Source organism: Anabrus simplex, chromosome 2, assembly GCF_040414725.1.
Source record: "Anabrus simplex isolate iqAnaSimp1 chromosome 2, ASM4041472v1, whole genome shotgun sequence".
NCBI lineage: Eukaryota > Metazoa > Arthropoda > Insecta > Orthoptera > Tettigoniidae > Anabrus > Anabrus simplex.
The window spans coordinates 449,327,040-449,348,738 of NC_090266.1; positions in this window are offsets into that span (position 1 = coordinate 449,327,040).

Sequence of the window (21,699 nt, forward strand, 5' to 3'; positions counted from 1 at the left end):
GTTGCCACTTCTTCGGCGTTACTCCTCACTTGAGATGTTATATCGTCAGTCCTTTCCCGTAACCATACCTTCATTTTCTCAAACTCCCTAGTTTGTTCTTGAATCATATTTTTCAGTTGCTCAAAGGGGCAGACTTCTTCAACTACTTCTTTTACTAGGCTTCTGAATTCTTCAAAGTCTACCCATTCCTCGTTTCTACTAGATGTCGGACCTGGGTTCATCTCGACACCCCCAATCCATAGCAACATCATAACCACCGCCGCTGAAAGCAATAATTCTCCTTTAATCTCCATTTCCATTTTACACCCACCTGATTTCATTTCTTCTTTCTCCTTTCTCCCCTGCCATCTTCCTATAGTAGCTCTATATTGTTCCATACCAATCATTGTCGATGCAACTCCACACAACCTTCCAGCACTCACCACTCTCTCTCCCTACTCCCACTCCCGGGACCCACCACACTATATGTCCGCGCTCGACCGTGGCTTAAGCTGAACTGACACAAATATATTCTAGGATTTGATCCATCCATCCATCCATCCATCCATCCATCCATCCATCCATCCATCCATCCATCCATCCATCCATCCATCCATCCATCCATCCATACATCCATTCATCCATCCCATAGGGCCTACTTGCACTTGTAATTTTTGTTTACAATTGGCTTTACGTTGCACCGAGACAGATAGGTCTTATGGTGACGATGAGACAGGAAAGGCCTAGGAGTGGGAAGGAAGCAGCCGTGGCCTTTAATAAGGTACAGCCTTACACCTGCCTTGCCTGGTATGAAAATGGGAAGCCACGGAAAACAATCTTCAGGGCTGCCGACAGTGGGGTTCGAACCTACCATCTCCCGGATGCAAGCTGACATCTCCGCGTCCCCTAACCTTACGGCCAACTTGTCCTGTCACTTGTATTTTAAAATACTGCTGATACTATCCACATTTATTAACGTGATATGTCAGCCTGGGGAGAAAAACATCTCAATTTCTCTTTTTCTTGGAAATGTAACATATTTAGGATGATTTAAATAAAGAGAAGTATTCTTAGCACCGTGGTAAAGGCATAGGCCTTTAGTGTCTTCCTCGTATGCAAAAGACAGGGGTTGGATTCCCGGTCAGTACAGGGATTTCTGTTTTGGATTCAGGGCTGGAAAATTTACGCTCTCTCAGGAGACCAAGTGAGATACAGTCTGATAGGAGAGGTAGTAGATCCGGTCAATAAAGCCAAGCAAAACAGCTAAAGATATCGTCAGACTGTTTACCTTGCACTCCAGCACCCTCAGGCCATCCGGTTGGGCAGCTGTCTCCTTCCCCAATGAGCTGCTACGCCGCAGGTTTGTTCCTTTGTATATTCCTGCACAATTTTAAGCGTATACCAACAATTATTTTGACTGTTCAAATGGTGTAACAAACGTTGTTTGCCAGCATAAAACTCCAAGTAAGAAAAATGAAACGAAATGTTTGTTATTTCGAGATTAAGTCTCCTGTTTTGATGACGATCCTTGTCAGTTGAAATGTATGCATTAGAGTACAATTGTCCTTCCTTCGGTAAGTGAGGCCCCTTTGCCAAAGCCTAATCATTCTTCACACACTGATAAGATGACCGCCATGTACGAAGAGCAATTGATTTACGTGAACAGACTTATGGCTAATTGGCAAACTCTTTAATAATAATGCTATTTGTTTTACGTCCCACTAACTACTCTTTTAAGGTTTCCGGAGACGCCGAGGTGCCGGAATTTAGTCCCGCAGGAGTTCTTTTACGTGCCAGTAAATCTACCGACACGAGGCTGGCGTATTTGAGCACCTTCAAATACTACCGGACTGAGACAAGATTGAACCTGCCAAATTGGGGTCACAAGGCCAGAGCCTTAACCGTCTGAGCCACTCAGCCCGGCGGCAAAATCTTTATGACTCTCTTCTTTGTCTTCAGATGGTAATAGGGACCTTCATAATTACCGACTGATCGTTACTGAAATAATGGGAGATATTCAACGAACTGAAAATGCAATATATCAGTAACTTGTAAGAGATATTTTTTCCCAGGGAAAATATTTCACAACCGTTTGCATTTATATCTCTCGCAGGGAAATATACCCACCAATGAGAGGGTACTGTCCTGGCCAAACAGTGGGTTGGCGTCTCTTCAGCTCCAACCCAGCATGTAACTCCGAATGCAGTTTGCCAGCTTGGAGGTAATTAATGGGACTTATAAGCAAATATCGGTGTCAGAATTCTTAGAAAGTAGTTGAGATAACTTTCTGAAAAAATGTTCCAGTTAATAAATTGACACAAAACAACGTTTATCTCAGTCTAGGAACTCAAAATAAATGTATCTCACTGTAAGCTATCCTCTTAAATAAAAGGAACTCTTCTTCCCTTATCTGTGCTGGTATCAGTTATAGGAATATTCGAAGAGAGCTGATTGTCTTTAAACGTTACATAGTGATTGAAGTATTACATCTGATAAATACACGTCTGTCATCAATGTTATAAAATTCTACTGCAGTGGTCCAATCGCGGCGCTTATTCATTTAGTGACTGGAGACTGTTGGCACGTGTACCATCTACTTCGTGTTGGTGTTTTATTATCTTGCATGAAGTATTGTAACGCGACATGTTCGGAGATATATAGTGTAAGAGGAACGCCAGTACTTTAGCTTTATCGGAGAGCATGGGTTGATGCCAGGGCGTGTACGGTCCGTGCTAGGAACCACAGACGGAAAGGCATTTGAATTTTAAGTTTTTGTTTATTCAATTTAGACATGAAATATATCACCTTTTACAGATGTGAAGGGTGCATTTAAGAAAGTCCAAACAGTGGTGGGAAGGGTCGCTGTCTCTCAGCATCGCCGTCGGCGATATCCCGCGTTGCCGAACTCCTTCCCCCTCACCATGGATCTCCTTTCAACACCATGGCACCACGTTAACCTACGGCAGTTGACAGGTCTTGAAGGTCCGATGAGAATCGGGATCGAACCCGCATGTCTGACGCCAGATGATCGATTACGTGCAATGTGAAATTATTGAATTTGCATTTAATTCCACTTTTGTCCCAGGAAGGGAGTAGAGAAGTGTATAGTCATCGCACAGAATATCAATGAGATCTGCTACGACACTCCATTACTGCACTGCACATTTTGCGAATTAGTACATTCACTGAATATTACTACTCAATACAGTTCGTAGAATTTACAAGTTCCACAGTCCATAACGAAAGAAGAAGATTAACACAGTTCAACAAAAATTAAACGATTGTCGTTCGATGCTCTTTTCGACGTAACTCAAGTTAATTGTATATCACACTTCATAATGTAAGAAGAAGATTAACACAGTTCAACATAAGTGAAAAGATGTCGTTCAATGCACTGTTCTAGTGCAACAAGCCTACTCAGCGAACAAAGTTCAAAAACCTCGAGTCTATTCTGTCGCTAAGGCACAGTCATATGAAGGTAAATTCTGGTATTAAAGCACAGTTTTTTCGAAATAAATTATAGCACTAAGGCACAGTTTTTGAAACTAAATTCTGTTATTAAAGCACACTTTTTAAGAAATAAATTAATTCGTGAAGGCACAGTCTTATGAACATAAAAGGCATGACTATAATGTGATCAACATAGTTCGAAGGAAAAAATTATCACTGTCCAACAAATAAACAACACAGTCTTTAGAAATTATTATGATACAGCTAGTTGCGAAAGACTGACATGAGTCAAATGGTTTCGTTTGTAACAGAACTATCATTTCCCTGAATATGTACAATAACATGACGATAAACGTTTCCGCCCAGTTTATGCAAGTTGATAATAATTTATGATTATTCACTGGGAGAATTTAGTCCTGTTCTTAAGAATAGACAAAAGTCTGTCTGCTGTTGACGACTCAAAATATTATATAACTTCTTATCTCGCACAAAAATAGAGTTCAAAGTTTCCACCTTCGACACTTAGAATTTTGTACTTCCACAGACTCGAACACTTGTGCTTTCCGTAAACACAACTACCGTCGGCTGTCTTCCGAACAAACTAACGATCTCTGACCGATTTCTTCCACAGCTGGCCCACACATCGAGGCAGCTGAGAATAACACAGATACTGATTTAAGCTAACTCAACCAGCTACTTTTATGCCCGTAGTCCGTGCATCGTGGCGTCTGATTGGCCAATCTTCTAACTTCAATTTCTCGGTAATCCCACCACCGATTTTCATTAAATTTGTATGTACCCTCTGTTCTTAAGAGCTACACGATGATGTAATTTAAATTTTTTGTATCACATTCGATTCTGGAAATCATGAGATGGAAGGAATCGAATTTTCGATGGCTACGTCATATGTCCTTGGTTGGATTTCTATCAGCGAGCAGGTTGCTTGCGTAGCTGCTACATCCGTCTCCTGTGCGCACAGCAGTCTTTTTAAATCCCTCGTACAGCTTTTGTTACGAGTTGCGCTCGTATGTACCAGAAATACTTTGATAATTAATGTCGCTTTTACATTCCCATTTCATCCCGCCCTTCTCAGGGAAAAGAAAACTCTTAAAATATTTTCTTTTTGACTAGGTCCTTTCAATGTATTTCTTGAATTTTGCGGTATTACATATTACCTCGACGTCCCCATTCATTTTTTGCAAATGGTAGGCACAGTTTTGTTTCCTTACGATGGCCAAGTGTTCGATGTAAGGTGCGACGCATTTCGAAATAATACCATCGCTCTCCATTTTTTGATTACAACTCGAGTCTTTTCTTGGTATTATTCAGGTATCGGGTAAGGCCGTTTCTTGTAAGGTGAAGTGTCTGTCAGATTGAGATGGTGTTCAAAATCCTTAATGACACCAGGTTTCTCATCGAAAACATCTCGGAATCTCCTGAAGATCTCTTGGGTTGTATCTACCGCTTCTTTATCAAATTCTGGGCTTTCAGCCACACTGTAATATATAGTGAAGTCACAGTGACCCTTATTAAATTCATCATCAATGATGGACGCTTCCTGTTCATCAGTGGGTTCAACTACCTCGGGTTCTCCCTCTTCGTGAGATTTTCTTCCACAGACGGAGCCTCGATCAACTTGCCTTCGATTATTTCTACGGGGGTATCGAATCCCAGATACTTCACATTATCATTGTTAGCCTGGTGTAGCTCAACAGACTTGATTGATATTTTAAACTTTATTGAGCTGGCAAGATAATCAATGATTCCAACATCTTTTATGTGCAAATCAGATAATAGAATTACGTTGAAATTTATCTGGTTCTAAATTAAGATTACATGTTGGAATTTGACACCTCCAATCTCCATTTCAATAAATTCCTGGTATTTACTCTTGATCGTCTTGTCTGGAACAATTCATTTCAACTTAACCTGGGCAACAGGTATGATCGAAATGTCAGTCTTCCCTTGTAGGGATCTGCGCTCAGATGGCCTTCACTTAAACCGCAGTAGTACATACAAGTTAAGAAAATTGTTTACAAGGGTTATAGGGAGGTACATTCAGGAAAACGGGGTGGCCTAGTGAACGGTGAAAAGGGAATAGAGAACTGGACATCAAGTAGGGATGACATAAAAATGTTAGTGCTCAACTGTGGGAAGTATTGCAAAGAAATTAATAGAATTAAGTAATTTAATAGATTTATACTTACGGGATTTGTAGTAGGAGTTGAATTACGGCTGAGAAATGATATAATCAATGCGGAAATTATCTCACGGAACTGGAGTGTGAATCATAGGGATAGGATAGGAATGATAGGAGGGGTAGCATTCATTCCAGTGAAAGAAGAATTTGTAAGTTACGAAAGAGTAAAAGATGACAAAAGTGAAATTCTAGGCTTAAGGCTCATCTCTAAACATATAGGCAACTTGATATCTTTGGAATGTACAGACCGGGAAAGGGTAGCGCAGCCGCTGATTCAGAATTATTTGATAAGATAATCAGCTATGTGGGAAACGATAAGGAAATGAACGTGATTGTAGCGGGTGATCTCAGTTTACCAAATGTCAATTGGGAACGTAATGCGAACGACAGGAACCATGACCAAAAAATGGCAAATAAGTTAATATGGGAAGGGCATCGGATTCAGAAAGTGATAGAACCAACTATCGGGAAGAATATTCTGGATGTGTTGCTGGTAAAACCAGATGAGCTCTATAGAGAAACCGAAGTAATAGACGGTATTTGTGATCACGAAGCTGTTTTTGCGGTAGATAAAAATGAATGTGAAAGAAAGATATTAAAATTAGGACTATTAGTCAGTGCCATATGGCTGGTCAAACAGACATGAGGGAGTTTAAATAAGTAAATATAATCGGTGGAAAACGGTAAATAAAAATGTAAACAGACTCTGCTATATGTTTAAAGCAATTGTTGAGGAATGTAAAAATCGTTTGTACCTACAAAGGTGGTTAGGAATGGCAATGATCCACTATATTATTACAGAGAGGTAAGGAGACTAAGAAGGAGGAACAGGTTGGAAAGAAATAGAGTTATAAATGTATGTGGAAGTTCGAAGGAATTGAAGAAACTTAGTAGGAAATTGAATCTAGCAAAGAAGTCAGCTATGGGTAATATGATGGCAAGCATAATTGGCGGTCATACAAATTATAGTGAAAAATGGAAGAGTATGTATAGGTACTTTAAGGCAGAAACAGGTTCGAAGAAGGATATTCCGGGAATCATTAATGAACAAGGGGAGTGTGTGCGCGAGGATCTTCAAAAGGCAGAAGTATTCAGTCAGCAGTATGTAAAGGTTGTTGGTTACAAGGATAACGTCTAGGTAGAGGAGGTGACTAACACTAAAGAAGTATTAAAATTCACATATGACAACAGTAACATTTACAGTAAGATACAAAATTTGAAAACTAGAAAAGCACCTGGAATTGATAATGTTTCGGGGGTATACTAAAAACACTGGTTTGGGATGCAGTACCATATCTGAAGTACTTATATGCTTATTGTGTGCATGATTGAGCTATACAGAATGAATGGAGAGTTGCTATATTAAACCCTGTGTATAAATGAAAGCGTGATAAATACAAAGTTGGAAATTATAGGCCAGTCAGTTTGACATGCATTGCATGTAAGCTTTGGGAAAGCATTCTTTATGATTATATTAGATACGTTTGTAAAATTAATAACGTATTTGATAGACAGCATTTTGGGTTTAGGAAAAGTTATTCCACTGAAGCTCAACTTGTAGGGTTCCGGCAAGATATAGCATATGTCCTGGATTCAGAGGTCAATTGGACTGAACTGCGATTGTCCTATCTAAGGCATTTGATAGGCTAGTTCATGGGAGACTACTGGCAAACATGAGTGCAATTTGACTTGAAAAACGAGCGACTGAATGGACGGCAATTTTTCTAGAAAATAGAACTCAGAGAATTAGAGTAGGCGAAGCTTTATCTGTCCCTGTAATAATTAACAGGGAAATTCCTCAAGGCAGTATTAGTGGACCTTCATGTTTTTATGTATATCATTGATATTTGTAAAGAAGTTGAATCAGAGATAAGGCTTTTTGCAGCTGATGTTATTCTGTGCAGAGCAATAAATAAGTTACAAGATTGTGAGCAACTGCAATATGACCTCGATAATTTTGTGAGATGGACAGTAGGCAGTGGTATGATGAAAAACGGGCTTAAAAGTCAGGTTGTGAGTTTCGCAAATAGGAAAAGTCCTCTCAGTTTTAATTACTTCGTCAATGGGGTGAAAGGTCCCTTTGGGGATCATTGTAAGTACCTAGGTCTTAATATAAAGAGAGATCATCATTGGGGTAATCACATAAATGGGATTGTAAATGAAGGGCACAAATTCTTCACATGGTTATGAGGGTGTTTAGTGGTTGTTGTAAGGATGTAAAGAGGAGGACATATAAGTCTCTGGTAAGACCCCAACTAGAGTATGGTTCCAGTGTATGGGACCTTCACCAGGATTATTTAGTTCAAGAATTGAAAAAATCCAAAGAAAAACAGCTCGATTTGTTCTGGGTGATTTCCGACAAAGGAGTAGCGTTACATAAATGTTGCGAAGTTTGTGCTTGGAAGACATGGGAGAACGGAGACGAGCTGCTCGACTAACTGGTATGTTCCGAGCTGTCGGTGGAGAGATAGCGTGAAATATCATTATTAGACAAATAAGTTTGACTGGTGTCTTTAAAAGTAGAAAAGATCACAATATGAAGATCAAGTTGTTATTCAAGACGAAAAATTGGGGCAAATATTCGTTTATAGGGAGGGTAGTTAGGGATTGGAATAACTTACTAACGGAGATGTTCAATAAATATCAAATTTCCTTGCAATTATTAAAGAAAAGGCTAGGAAAACAACAGATAGGGTATCTGCCACCTGGGCGACTGCCCTAAATTCAGATCACTATTGATTGATTGATTGATTGATTGATTGATTGATTGATTGATTGATTGATTGATTGATTGATTGATTGATTGATTGATTGATTGATTGGAAATTAAAAAGCCTGTGAATCTGAATCAACTAATGAGCTTACATTAATGTTGCCTATTTTGATGGTAATGATGGGTAAACCACGTTTTATTCTGGGCAGTATTGGTGTTGAATTTTCGTAAAATAATTCAACGTCATCCAAATACCAGTAGTTTATGGTGGTGCTACATATCACCTCCTCATGTGCGTTTTCAGGCAAATTCCTTATTGCTTCAATGGAGTTTTTCTTTTTTGTACCCTTTGTTTCAGAATTCATCTTTCGTTTATTCTTTTAACTTGTTCCTGGTATGCCAAATGATTTGCTCCGTTTAATCGTTCTCCTCTATTCTTATTTTGTACGTATTCTTGCGTAACTCTCCAACATTTCTCTATTTCTTCCCGCTGAGTATTCCTTTGACTATTGGGCTGATCTGCCGGTTGTTTCCATGATGGTCCTTGTTGAAATGGAGTTCTCTCCTCATAGGAACTTTTCCTATACCTTCTAAACAGGTGCGGTACATCTCCACGATACTCCCTCTCATCTTGAAGTTCAGGGTACTGTCGAGCTTATGTCTCAACAGCGACAGGGTTGGTCACGACTTCTTTAGTCTTACTAGACTTCGTTAAGCTTTGAGTGTGAGCTGTATCAAGTTTCCTTAAGATACCATCAAGCTGTTCTAAATTTTTTTACGTTGGCTGCTACAAGGATTTCCTGAACATTCGCTGGAAATTGAAGCGCTAACACTTTAATGAGTTCTTGCTGTGGTAAAGGAGGGTCGAACAACTGCATCTTCTTGACCTGGGATATTAGAAAATCCGAGTATCGGGAGGAATTGGTGACAGTATTATATTTTTGGGAATACAATTGTAGTTTAATTAAATGCTTATTTTCGGCATTCCGGAATCGCTTGAGTAGGGCTTCCTTGAATTCTTGGTAACTCCTAATACTAAATTTAAAAGCAGTATACAACATTAATGCCCTTCCGTCTATTAATCTGGACGTCATGCACAACTGACGAACTGGTTTGATACAATTTTCCTGAAAATATTCCTTGAGATTGGGGAGAAGTTATCTAGCCGTGTACTCCTCTTTCCCTGAAAATTTTTAAAGCTGTAGAAATGCTGAGGGTTTCACCACCAACAGTTTGGAAACTATAGGATAAGATATACTGTTCTATTTGAGAGATCTTGTTGTTAAGAGATTGGAGTTCAAGTTTTATGGTTTTAACTTTCCCTTGTGTGGAATTATCTACTTTATTTACTTCCTTCTCCAAATCTGCCTTAACTACTGATACATTGAGACCTATGTGTGTAATCTGAGTGTGAGCATTATCTAATTGCATTTTGGAACGTTTATCAGCCTCTTCTTGCTGAGCTTTTAACAAACTAATCTCATTTCCTACTTTCTGGAAGTTATTTTTGACAGATTCACGGATGTTTTCCTGTTTAGAAGCCATCTTAGCTTATGCAAGTGTCAACTGTTCATTGGACTCCTTAAAATATACTTTTAGATTTTCTATTCCTTTGATAACATTCTGGGAATTAGGGAAAGCAGTTTTCAAGTCCTCAGCTACTCGTGATTTGAGTTCCTCTTTCATGGTTTCTAAGTCATGTGTCAATCTTTCATTAATTTCTGTGAACATAGAATCCATTTTTTATTAGACTCATCAAACCGTTTTTCAATTTCGGCACCAGCATTTTTGAGTCTACGTTCTAAATTACGGTTAACTTCTGCGAACTATTTATCAACAGAGTCCGTTAATTGTGTAATATTAACATAGGTTGCTTCACTAGCTTCCATATGCTGAGTTATACTAGCATTCATTGTGAAAATTCCAGCATTTGATGCACTGACGCGAGTTTCTAAATGAGTATTGGACTCTCCAAGTTGAGTTTCTAAGTTAGCATTGGACTCTCGAAGTTGAGTCATGCCAATATTAGTTTCTAAGTTAGCATTTGGTTCCGCAATCCTACGTCTTACATTGTCGTTAAACTCTGAAACCCTGTCATTTAGACTGAATTTTAAAGCCGCAGTAGCAGCTAATATATTACCCTTGTTTATTTTATGTTACTAAAAATCAGAAAACACAATCATTCAGTTAAGTTCCAAGAACACTCTTATTGTCCAATGGTAAAGTTCAATGTTCAAAATTTACCAACACATAAAAGAATATCAATCACTTGTATGATCAACAATTATTTACACTGGGCATAATCAAAGTCTGAATACTGTTCTTGCTCTTAGTCTATTATTGTGCCTTTCAAAGTTTAAGCGCCAGTTTATATGATAATAATTTACAAGTTCACTTGCAAAATGTTATCAATTGTACCATTATATTCTAAAGTGAATCACTCTTCTGTGCTACTATCATTCGAAACAAGTCCTAAATTAACAAAAGTCACTGTGAACTGTCTTTTTTTTTTTTTTTGCTAGTTGCTTTACGTCGCACCGACATAGATAGGTCTTATGGCGACGATGGGACAGGGAAGGGCTAGGAGTGAGAAGGAAGCGGCCGTGGCCTTAATTAAGGTACAGCCCCAGAATTTGCCTGGTGTGAAAATGGGAAACCACGGAAAACCATTTTCAGGGCTGCCGACAGTGGGGTTCGAACCTACTATCTCCCGAATACTGGATACTGTCCGCACTTAAGCGACTGCAGCTATCGAGCTCGGTGTAAACTGTCTTTAGAATAAAGTAAATCAATCTCAAATTGTTATGAGTTAATATTTTTAAAGTCTGTTTCTAGAAAATGGAGCTCAAATGTAAAGGTATCACTGTTTTTTCAGTTAAGCGAGCCCCACGCCTTTGGGGGGCACTTTACTATACCCTCTCTCTATAACAGGAACGCCCGTTTAGCTTTATCGGAGAGCATGGGTTGACGCCAGGGCGAGTAGGGTCCATGCTAGGATCCACAGAGAGAAGGGTATTTGATTAAGTTCTTTTGAAATTTAACTCTTTGTTTATTCAAATTAGACAAGAAATATATCACCTTTTACAGATGTGAAGTATGGATTTTGAGAAAGTCCACACAGTGGTTGGAAGTGACGCTGTCTCTCGGCATCGTCGTCGTCGATATCCCACGTTGCCGAACTCCTTCCCCTCACCATAGATCTCCTCTCAGCACCATGGCACCACGCTCACCCACGACGGTTGACAGATCTTGAAGGTCGGATGATGATCGGGATCAAACCCGAGAGTCTGACGCCAGATGATCGATTACGTGCAATGTGGAATTATTGATTTAGCATTTAATTCCACTTCGGTCCCGTGAAGGGAGTAAACAAGTGTATAGGCATCGCACAGAATGTCAATGAGATCTGGTACGACACTTCTTTACTGCACCGCACATTTTGCGAATAGGTACTTTCACTGAATATTACTACTCAACACAGTTCGTAGAATTGACAAATTCTTCAGTTTAAACCGAAAGAAGAAGATTAACACAGTTCAACATAAATTAAATGATTGTCGTTCGATGCACTGTTCTATTCCACCCAGCCTACTCAGCGAACAAAGTTCAAAAACCTCGAGTCTATTCTGTCACTAAGGCACAGTCTCATGAAAATAAATTCTGTTATTAAAGCACAGTTTTTACGAAACAAATTCTGTCTCTAAGGCACGATCTAGTGAACCTAAATTCTATCATTAAAGCACAGTTTTAACGAAATAAATTAAGTCATTAAGGCACAGTCTAATGAACGTAAAAGGCATGATTATAACGTGATCAACTTAGTCAAAGGAAAGAAATTAACACTGTCCAACAAATAAACGACACGGTCTTTAGAAATTATTATGACACAGTTCGTTGCGAAAGACTGACATGAGTCAAATGGTCTCGTTCGTAACTAAATTATCACTTCCATGAATATGTACAATAACACGACGATGAACGATTCCGCCCCAGTCTATCAACTTTTTTCGACTCAAAATATTATATCACTTTCTATTTCGCACAAAAATAGAGTTCAAAGTTTCCAGATTCGACACTTGGAATTTTGTACGTCCACAGACTCGATCACTTGTACTTTCCGTAAACACAATTACCGTCGGCAGTCTGCCGAACTGCTGTGGAACGGCAGTGTGGCCCCGTACGGAACTCGGTTTCTATTGTCTTCTTATTTAACTTACAGAGTTCGATCACACGTTGTGGGCAATGATTAGTGACCATTTAAATGACGAGCAATAATTGGAGTTCAACCTATTCAAATGACTAAATTTTGCTGCAAGGATTGACAACTTCTAGAGAAGCCTGTTTTTTGCTATTTGCTTTACGTCACATCGACACAGATAGGTCTTATGGTGACGATGGGACAGGAAAGTCCTAGGAATGGGAATGAAGTGGCCGTGGTCTTAATTAAGGTACAGCCCCAGCATTTGCCTTTTGTGAAAATGGGAAACCACGGAAAACCATCTTCAGGGTTGCCGACAGTGGGATTCGAACATACTATCTCCCGCATGCGAGTTCACAGCTGCGCGCCCCTAACTACACGGCCAACTCGCCCGGTAGGGACGTTCTTATTCGTCTTATTAAGCTCTCAAAGACTGCAACAAAATGTTTGTTAGCGTTGAGAAATTATTTAGGAGTTTCATTCGCCGTAGCATGGCAGAGCATTAGGAAGAACCAGGGTGTTTTCTGCCTGTTATCATATGTATGGTAATAAATCTTTGTCCTTGGAAGTGACATCTCTGCGGCGAGTGCTCTATTTTGCTCACAGTCACCTGTCTTCGCCACTGTACACTAGGTCTTTTAGAGTAGGAAATATAGTCAAGATATATTTATGACACCTGTCCGTTAATTTAAGTAAACTAGAGCATTAGAAATCGCTTTTGTTATAAGAAAGAACGGTAAACTATTTGGCTATCTGTTTTTTCCACAAATGATCTGGATTATGAAATTAAAATATAATGGCACTTAACCTTATTTACAATATTTGTGAATATGAATTTTAAAATTACTTTCACGAACTATCTAAATAGTTTCGCATATTCTACTCTGAAATATATGAAATAATTTTCCAGAAAACCTATGAATATGATATGTTCGGATGAATTCTGTGGAGCCATTGAAAAGTGTTCTTTCAAATCCACGGTGCCTAATCGACAAATAATTTACCTCTGCATGGGTATTTCATCCCGAACACTTCCTATATGGCCCATTGGTCAACTGAATTTCCCTGGTAACCTTGAACATACACGTTGTATTGTCGGTAGAAGAGTGTAACTTCTGTGCGTGGTAAGACTGAGTGGTAAACTACCTGTGTATAAAGACAGTATATGTCGTAGTGCGAGTATGCGAAATACAGGTACTGGAACAAGGCAAGGGGTGATCTTACGATACTGGAATTTTAGTTAGATTCCACTAGGATGTAAAGAATGAAGTTTAAATTTTCAGCATCCCAACTGTCTTCACAAGGCTAAATACACCCCTCTCCATCTCTCGTGTAAGTAATTATAACTTCCAGAACATACAAAACCCAATACCCTCAGGGTTGTATGATGAAAAGACAAACGCAATGGTGACTTCTGAATGTCTCTGTATGAAAATCCCTCCTCATGATACCTCCCTGTTTTGTAACAACAATTTACTTTGGGTAAGTTATAAGGATGTTCGAAAGTTTCGGCTTGTTTCTTTCGCTTCATATTGCAAATAATGTACACCAGATGATATTATAGAATCTCAGGTGTACGGGTTCAGTTTGAACTACTCAGTCTTAATCAGTGTATGCGTAATTGGAACTTCTCAATCTAATTTCATACGACATGGGCGCAAATTGTGACGTACTGTCATAGCAATCCTACAAAGAAGTATTGGTAAAAGCCAAGGCACTATGATTTAGATTGCAGGAGCACTTCACAAACTAATGTGATTTTCGTATCGTTGTAGGTTCCCTGCAGAGGCTTAAGAGCATTGACTTGTTAGACTCTGACATACACTTTGTGAACTTGGAGAGAGGCTTTTGTTATAATGGGGATACATTTCTATAGCCCTCTTAATTCCATGTGTGGTCGTAAGCGTAGCACTTTCATTGCTCAATGTATTTCCTTATATAATTACTAGCATGATACCCGTGCTTCGCTACGGTATTATACTGAAATTTATATTTTAATGCTTATTGTTTTATATATAATCCGCCGAAATTCGCGATCTGACTCTTTTTCTGAGAGAATCAGCCAAAATTCTCTATCTGACTCGTTTTCTAATAGATTACTGGAAGTTTCCTCCCACTTTTCAATCATTCCTTCCAGCAATCGATTTCGTACTTCCCGTGCTAGTTCCAGGTATACCACCCGGTCACTTGGGTCCCTAAATCTTTGCCATCTTTTCCTAAAAGCATTTTTAATATGGAACAAATCCTTCAGATCAGGCGTGGTGTCGTCTTGGGTGTCTTGGCGGTACTGAACCCCCGACCGGACTGCATTCTTAGTCATTAGGGCCTGCCCGTCCAGGACCCGTTGCCAGCGCGGTCCGCACATTTGACGACGGTCCAGAACATTATTATTATTATTATTATTATTATTATTATTATTATTATTATTATTATTATTATTATTATTATTATTATTATTATTATTATTATTATTATTATTATTATTATTATTATTATTATTATATATGTTCTGGACCCCTCAGCAATACGTAAGACCGCTACTTGGCGGTAAAATACATCTGCTGCCATTGTCATTGCTAACAATGTGACCAGCACCATTGTTGCGCGTAGGCAAGTATGCGGAATTTCTGGCGATACGAATGGCATACCTCCGTGTATTATTGACCTTATTATAGAGGTGAACAATTTGACGGCCAATCTCATTCCTATCGTTTATTTCAAATGTGTTTAAAATTTTATTTATATGCCAGGAGAATCTACTCTAATCTAAGAACGTTCTCCGAAGGAAAATATGGCTGTTGAAAAAGAACCCAGGAAAGATTAAAAATGATCGGTTTATGATCAGAATAAGTACATCGCAAGTCTACAGCCTGTTTCCTATCATTCGACAGGATCAGGGATGGATTGAATAAAGCCCCATCTAGCGGCGACAATAGGAATTGTGCCGGCTGCCGAAGCTCCCCTCTGGGGCAATGATCGATGAGTGACAAATGAAATGAAATATTAGACAGTGTTGCTGGAATGAATGATGACAGGGAAAGCCGGAGTATCCGGAGAAAAACCTGTCCCGCCTCCATTTTGTCCAACACGAATGTCACATGGAGTGACCGGGATTTGAAACACGGAACCCAGCTCTGAGAGGCCGGCGCGCTGCCCCCTGAGCAACGGAGGCTCCTTATAAGTACATTACGAACAGTAAAATCAATTGGTCTCACCTCCTTTTACACCCCACCGCCGTTAAGTTTATTTACCCCCACCCTCCAAAAAATTAAAATAAGGCGTGTTTCTTTATGTTTAAAGGAGATTCCAAATACCAATGTTCACGTTTATTACCTTCAGTTTTGAGATATAAGTATCCCCTTAAAAATAATTCACTTTTTTAACTTCCTTCCACACTCCCCCCCCTCCCTCCCTCACAAAGTGATATTAATGCAAAAAATACTTGTTCCTTTAATAGTAAAGGATCTTCTAAATACCAATTATCACCACTCTAACCTCTTCAGTTTTTGATTTATGTGTCCTCATGAAAGGAATTCAGCTCCTTTTCACTCCCAACCCCCAAGATTGTTTCCCCCCCAAAACGCGCTTTTCTTTGTTTTTAAAGGAGATCAAAATACCAATTTTCACGTCTGTAACAACTTTAGTTTTTATTAGATGTATGTATTCTCATACAATTAAGTCAATTAATTTTTTCTATCCTTTAACACTCCAAATCACCTTCATTGGATTTTCCGAGAATACGTGTTTGTTTACTTTTAAAGCAGATTCCAAAAATCAAATTTCACGTGTGTAACATCTTCATTTTTGAGATATCAGTAACCTAATTAAAAGAATTCAACACCATTTTCAGTCACTTTTACCCCCCCCCCCCACCAGCCACTACCCAAGTTGTATTTCCGAAAACTAAAAATACACTTTTCTTTATTTTAATAGGATAAAAAATGACCAAGATTTTTGAGATATACTATAGAAATTCTCACTTTAAAATTTCACCCCATTTTAGTTCCCCTTAAGTGGAGTTTCCAAAGACATATAACCTATGTTTCTTTACACTTACAGGAGATTCCAAATACCCGCTATTTACGTCTGTAACATTTTACGCTTCTCAGATATTCTGTAGATATAGTCTTTCAAAAAATTCACCCCAATTTGCCACTCCTGTTTAACCGCCATTAATTGAATTTTCCAAAAAGAAAAATATACGTGTTTCTATATTTTTAAAGGAGATCCCATTTACAAATTTTCAGTTCTGTAATATCTTCAGTTTCTGGGATATGTGTATCCTCATTAAAGGCATTCAATCCATTATTCACCCTTTTACACCCCTCCTATTAGGATTTAGAGAAAACAAAGAAATACGTGTTCCTTTATTTTTAAGGGGGATTCTAAACACCAATTTTTACATCTGTAAACGTTTAAAGTTTTAAGATGTAGACACACTCATTTTAAAAATTCACACCCCTTTTCACCCCCCATTATTTGGATTTTTCAAAAACGAAAAAATTCCTGTTTCTTTATTTTTAAAGTAGATCCCAAATACCAATTTTCAGGTCTGTAATATCTTCAGGTTCTGAAATACAAGTAGCCTCATTAAAGGCATTCAACCTATTTTTCACCCTTTTTCACCCTTCCTATTAGGATTTTCCGAAAACAAAAAAGTACGTGTTTCTTTATTGTTAAAGGAGATTTCTAAATACCAAATTTTACACCTATAAACTTTAAAAGTTTTGAGATATAGATACACTCATTTTAAAAATTTCATCCCCCTTTTCACCCCCCATTATTTGGATTTTCCCAAAACGGAAAAGTACCTGTTTCTTTATTTTTAAAGTAGATCCCAAATACCAATTTTCAGGTCTGTAATATATTCAGTTTCTAAGATACAAGTATTCTCTTTAAAGGCATTCAACCCATTTTTCACCCCTTTTCACCCCTCCTATTGGGATTTTCCGAAAACAAAAAAATACGTGTTCCTTTATTTTTAATGAAGATTCTAAACACCAATTTTTACATCTCTAAACTTTAAAACTTTTGAGATATAGATGCACTCATTTTAAAAATTGACCCCCCTTTTCACCCTCGCATTAATTTTATTTTCCAAAAACAAAAAAATATGTGTTTCTTTATTTTTGAAAGCGATCAAAGTACCAATTTTGAGGTCTGTAATATCTTCAGTTTCTGAGATATATGTATTCTCTTTAAAGGCATTCAACCCATTTTTCACCACTTTTCACCCCTCCAATTGGGATTTTCCGAAAACAAAAAAAAAATACGTGTTCCTTTATTTTCAATGAAGATTCTAAATACCAATTTTTACATCTCTAAACTTTAAAACGTTTGAGATATAGATGCACTCATTTTAAAAATTCACCCCCCCCCTTTCACCCTCGCATTAATTTCATTTTCCAAAAACAAAAAATACGTGTTTTTTTATTTTTCACAGCGATCAAAAGTACCAATTTTGATGACTGTAATATCCTCAGTTTCTGAAATATAAGTAGCGTATCCTGATTAAAGTTATTCAACCCCTTTTTCACCCCTCCTATTGGGATTGTCTGAAAACAAAAAAATACGTGTTTCCTTATTTTAAAAGAAGACTCTAAATACCAATTTTCACATCTGTAAACGTTTAAAGTTTTGAGATATAGACACACTCATTTTAAAATTTCACCCCCCTTTTCACCCCTTTAGCGACGGAATATCCAAAAATCCTCTCTTAGCGGTCATCTACATCTTAATATGAATATATCCCCAAAATTTCATTTCTTTATGTCCGGTAGTTTTGGCTCGGCGATGATGAATTAGTCAGTCAGTCAGTCAGTCAGTCAGTCAGGACAAACTACTTTATATATATAGATTCTCAAAACAGTCCAACGATAAATGTGAAAGTAACTTCAACCATTTCTGTAGTAATATGGCAATCACATTTAATTCGTTAGTATTCACGATAGTCGTCCATTCTGTGAAGTCCCGCTTACATACACTTGAATACACATATGATCACATAATAAGTATTTTCAGTGTTTGTTTTTGTGTTTTGCTATTGGCTTTACGTCGCTTTTCAGTGTTTAGACGGGAGGAATCAGAGTAGAAAGTGAGTACATTTGTAGTCTTCTGTTTGCTGCTGGCCCAGAAGTTCTTTTTCTGTTTCCACAGTTCTCACACTTAAAGCATTTTAGGCAAAGTTTAACTTCCCATTTCTTTCTTTAAATCGCTGATCCCGGGAACTTGAGACCATTAGCGTCCCGGCTAATCAGTCCTTCAACAACCGGTTCACTAGTTTCCACTGCCTAACTTCACACGCCGCAACTGCTCTCAATCCAATGTTTATTTCTTCTTGAACAGCATTCGTGCGTTTCGCTACATGTTCAAATTGCAACTTTTAAGAACTCGCCCAACAAAATATTTATATTACCAACAGAATTGATCTTATTACGTACAATAATATTATTCGTAACCAGGCAAGCCAGATTCATAATTATCTTAAAAAAGAGCAAAAATAATTTTAGTAAGGTGTTGAGCTAGCTTATCAGAGTACGTACGTAAACTAATACACAAATAGGTAGTATGTTTTACTATCAAATACATTTATTAAAATACTATTTAAAGGGAATGATAAGTTCATTAGATTTTGAGTTTTCAAACAGACACAATTGCACTCATGATCGTAACTGACACTAACGCAAACTTAAACATACACTTGAACACAGGCATGTCGAACTTCACTTCTCCGCACGGCTTCTCACAGCTCAGTGTCTTTCCAAAAGAGTTCGCACCTTACAAGGCTCGTTGTACTCCGCATTCATCAATGACTGGCTCACGCCTGCTGATTGAATCGTCATGAACTTCCGACTATCTATTTACCTTCACTCGTGATCGACGCACTCAAGACTAACTCAGTTGAGACTTTCTCCAGATTGCTTGGCTTGTGCCAGTTGTTTTCCTTATAAAAGACGGCAGAAATCCCGATGGTGCCCACTTCCAGATCACTCTGGACACTTCATCCATTGTTAATCAAACTTCAGCTTCTTCTAGAACCTTCCTTACCGCAAGCTGCAACAATTCGCCATCCATATTGTTTTCCTCGCTTCTGGTCCACTTACATCGTCGCTGCACTACCAGTATCACTGCTCTCGATGGCGTTATTGCGTTTCACCAGCCACCTCAAATTTGGCCTTCATTATTTCAATGCTCTCTCCTTAAAGATGATCGTCCCGAGTACCTATAAAATACGACAGAAGGCCATTTTCCTTCGGAGAAACCCCTGATTCCTGAAGTGTACATCGTTAAACCTGGTGATAACTGTGGATGGACCTTCTCATGGTGAAAGGTGCTTCGACAACGTTCCCTTTGTACGTAGGGGCCGGTACAGCCGCAATATCACTTTCATGGAATCCCAAATTCGTCTGGAAGCCGTACCGTACCTTCATGCGGTGATAGCTACCTTCAATATCGTCGGGCATGCTCGTGTATATCGTTCAGTCATTCCGCCAGCTCTCAAGCATAGCCTGTCACTGATTATTCTTCCTCCGGGCTGTTCCGAACATTAAAGCCTGTCATCTCATAATTGGATGCACGTTAGGCCGTTAGGAAGAAGGACACCCTGTCATCCCAGTTCCTTTTTACCTGCCCACACCACCATCCTGAGATCTTCCCCTACGGTCTTCAGGAGCTGCTCTACCATACTGTCAGACTTCTGGCGGACAACTGTCATTCGGGTCTTGCATACACCCAGACACTTCAGAGATTCCTTCATCAAATATGACTCGAAATCCATACACCTGTTATTATATAGCTCTCTCTGGACACCAAAGCGACCTAAGACGTTCTTCGCCAGGGGATCGGAAGTTGTAGCTTCCTGATTGGGGATAGTATAGAATAGAGGCCTCTTGATGGAACAGTCCATGGCTAGAGGCAGGTAGCAATTCCCGGTGTCCGACTCTGGAAAGGCTTCTGTGATATCGGTAGCTATCATTTCTAAGGGCGCACCGACGTTGTACTGTTGACCCTTACTCGGGATACAAGGATCTCATCTCGATACGCAGATGTCACACATTTTGCACCATCCTTAAACGTTCATCCTCAGGTGCACCCAGTAGTAGCATTGACAGACCGGATCCAGGATATTACTAACCCAAGATAGCCTACAATATTGCCTCAATCTAACTCAGCCACCACTCCTCTCCTAAGCGACTTTCTTCTTGCCATCAGATGACTATCATATACGCGTCAAGGGACCGTCGTTGTCCTATAGGGACTTCCAATGACCCAGGGGCGTAGCCACCAAGGGCGAGGGTGGGTTATTGTTGGTTAACTTTCCTCCCCCTATCCATAAAAGTTTTATAAAACAAAATTAACGGATGAGATTTGGAGCATTCCCAGAGACAGAGACAGAATTGTTAACCCAGCAGATCTCTTCAAATATGTTCTAAGGAGCCTCGAATGTTGGATTTTAAATTGTAATTTGAACTTACCATTCAATGTAAAACTGTTGACCTTGATCATATTGTTCTTGTAATGTATTTTAGTGTACCGGTACTGCAATCTGTATATCAACATAATTCACTTGTACCAGTGTCCTCACGAAGACACTTGAGCAGCGCACATCACACACTCACAAGCACCTTCATTTTGTTCTATCATTATTTTAACTATAACTACCCCCCCCCCCAATCAGTTAATCCGGGCTGCGTTCCTGCACTGACCCTAGCATACCTTGAACGTAGGGTTACTCCCGGTGGTGTCCTTAAATCATCACCCTCTTATGGATACCAGTGCCACGACTGATCAAACGGATTGGGGGCCTCAGTCTTTCGCCCGTCTAGCACGCTGATGATTTACGATGAGTACACACATATGCTAATTTTGTTGACTTGCTATTGAGTTAACAGAGGGGATGCAATTTTTAAAAATTTGTTACTCGATTCGAGTACATAGGCCGATTCCCGATCCCATTATTTAGGTTTAAATAGAACGGAGTGACATATTAAATGAAAATAATGTGTTGAAATATTAATTGGTAATTTGTTCTTGTACATAAGTTAATTTGAGTTTCTTAATTTATTTGCTTGTTGCTGTTGTGGGAGGTGTCATGCCCGCCACATTAAGAATCAGGGTCAGACTCAGCTGTGTGCTGATTGTATATTTGAATGTGTGCAT